At 35.0% G+C, this 2,500-nt stretch overlaps 3 non-coding genes across 3 annotated transcripts in view; all 3 read left to right on the forward strand.

Moving 5' to 3' along the window:
• LOC148514648 (U6 spliceosomal RNA) overlaps positions 1-40 on the forward strand; it is a 107-nt gene extending 67 nt beyond the window's left edge. Inside the window, exon 1 of the small nuclear RNA XR_015879472.1 lies at positions 1-40. This exon is cut by the window's left edge and continues 67 nt beyond it. This is a non-coding gene — a small nuclear RNA (U6 spliceosomal RNA).
• A 1,531-nt stretch (positions 41-1,571) lies between these two features.
• On the forward strand, positions 1,572-1,678 carry LOC148514649 (U6 spliceosomal RNA). The gene has a single exon (XR_015879473.1). It is a non-coding gene; the product is annotated as a U6 spliceosomal RNA (small nuclear RNA).
• Positions 1,679-2,200: 522 nt separating this feature from the next.
• On the forward strand, positions 2,201-2,307 carry LOC148514650 (U6 spliceosomal RNA). Its single transcript, XR_015879474.1, has one exon. It is a non-coding gene; the product is annotated as a U6 spliceosomal RNA (small nuclear RNA).
• Positions 2,308-2,500: the final 193 nt, after the last annotated feature.

Raw genomic sequence — 2,500 nt, forward strand, 5'->3', positions numbered from 1 at the left:
CAAGGATGACACGCAAATTCGTGAAGCGTTCCATATTTTAGGTATATAGCTCTGGACAAATTAATTCTTTTCCACTTAATGATACCTACAGATAAAAAGGTAAGAAGTTTTGCAAGCAAAGAACAAATCGACCAACTCTTGTATGATGTCATCAGTTAGACATGACTTATCATTGTGTGAATTGTGCAGACTGCCTCAGTTATATTTAAACTTAGAAAATTATTTAGCCACCTTCAATTCTTATTGAACTTGCAGGGGTGTATCTATTGGTCGAAGCGGAAACGTAAGGGACAGGTGCCCCCTCCAAGTCACTCCAGGCCTGAAGGCATGAATATGCACTGCTGCACCCAATAGGTTCTGCTTGGTACAGTGGAAAAATCTATCTTTCTTTATCCAATACCTATTCATAACTCTAGACAATTGTACAGTACGAAACCACAATCTCCAGCAAATCAAATCTGCTATTATATAATTATTGAAGCCCATGGTGCATGCTGCAATCACCTAATTTGCTTAATGCATGAGATTTAAGACCCTTTCCACAAAGAACAAATGCCTAGCTTCTCCCCCTACACATAATGTTCTATCAAGAAACTCCCCAAGCACCCATGAATATACTAGACTTCTAAAACTTCTTTTTTTAACTCTGTTCCACAAAAATAAGAACTGAACACATAATGTATTAGATGCCAAACCAAGGAGCCATTCACAACACATAAGCACCTCTAACAGAATGTACAAATATAAAAATAAAATGTTAGGGCTAGTTTAAATCATATACCAATACAATTAGGGAGACCAAGTTGTGGCTTCAAAATATATATATATTATTAATTTATAATACTTACCATATGCTATTCATCTGTATTTTTTACTTTTATTGTTAATTGAGCCAAAAGATAGTGCACACAATACTTAATTTACAATCTTAAAGTTTAGCAGTTACATAATTTGCATATATCCAAATTTGTTTAGCAACAAATACATTTTAAGTGTAAACTATGTCATTTTTGACCTTTTTGCCCACTTATTTGACATTAACCGATTACATAAATGGTGATTAGCATATGATTAGTATTATAAACTAAAAACATTTAGAAGTAAAATTCTTTAGTCTCCCTAAACTAAATGCTATAAACTATAAAGTTATAAAAAAGAATGGTTATTTAATGGGCAGTAAATGTTTTTTTGGCTGGAGATTTTGCTGATGTCTGGAAACCTGGCTGCTTAGATGCACAGGGGTGCCTGGCAAAGAGCACCCATTTTTGTCAAGTGCCATCCTAGCCAAAGAATGCAAAGAAGCAATTTTAGCCTAGTACAGTCTATGGTTTTGAAGAAATGAACCTCTACATGCCAATTTTCATAATTTGTTTCACTGTGATATGTATGGAAATCGATGGCTATTCCTTAATGGGATATTGAATTTTTTTGCCAGTTAGCAGCTCTATCTTGTTAATGTTCTCCAGTTTATAAAACCCTATTTAAATTTAACTTCCAACTTTCACTCTCCCTAAGATCAATCTTGAGGCACATGGTGGGGTATATAACTCTTAGGACTTTGCTTTTGGAATGTGCTTGCTTCGGCAGCACATATACTAAAATTGGAACGATACAGAGAAGATTAGCATGGCCCCTGCGCAAGGATGACACGCAAATTCGTGAAGCGTTCCATATTTTAGGTATATAGCTCTGGACAAATTAATTCGATTCCACTTAAGATACCTGCAGATAAAAAGTCAAGAAATTTTGCAAGCAAAGAACAAATCGACCAACTTTTTTATGACAAAATCAGTTCGACATGACATATCATTTTCAAATTCAATTCTTGTCTAAATTGTGCAGGTTGTCTCAGTACTTCTATTAAGTCTTAGAAAACTATTTTGCCATTTTCCATTCCTACTTCACTTGTTCTGTACTTAGGAGCAATTTTAATCTTGTACAGCCTATGGTTCCAAAAGAAATGAACCTCCACATGCTAATTTGCATAATTTATTTGACTGTGGTACGTATAGAAATTGGTGGCCTTTCCTTAATGGGATATTGAATTTTTTGCCAGTAAGTAGCTCTATCTTGTTTATTGTAAAGTGTTCTCCAGTCTTTGAAACCCCATCTGAATTTAACTTCCATCTTTTACTCTCCCTAAGATCAATCTTGAGGCACATGGTGGGGTATATATATCTTAGGACTTTGCTTTTGGAATGTGCTTGCTTCGGCAGCACATATACTAAAATTGGAACGATACAGAGAAGATTAGCATGGCCCCTGCGCAAGGATGACACGCAAATTCGTGAAGCGTTCCATATTTTAGGTATATAGCTCTGGACAAATTAATCCGATTCCACTTAAGATACCTGCAGATAAAAAGTCAAGAAATTTTGCAAGCAAAGAACAAATCGACCAACTTTTTTATGACAAAATCAGTTCGACATGACATATCATTTTCAAATTCAATTCTTGTCTAAATTGTGCAGGTTGTCTCAGTACTTCTATTAAGTCTTAG

The sequence above is a fragment of the Taudactylus pleione genome, unplaced genomic scaffold, assembly GCF_031769625.1.
Source record: "Taudactylus pleione unplaced genomic scaffold, aTauple2 ptg000262l, whole genome shotgun sequence".
NCBI lineage: Eukaryota > Metazoa > Chordata > Amphibia > Anura > Myobatrachidae > Taudactylus > Taudactylus pleione.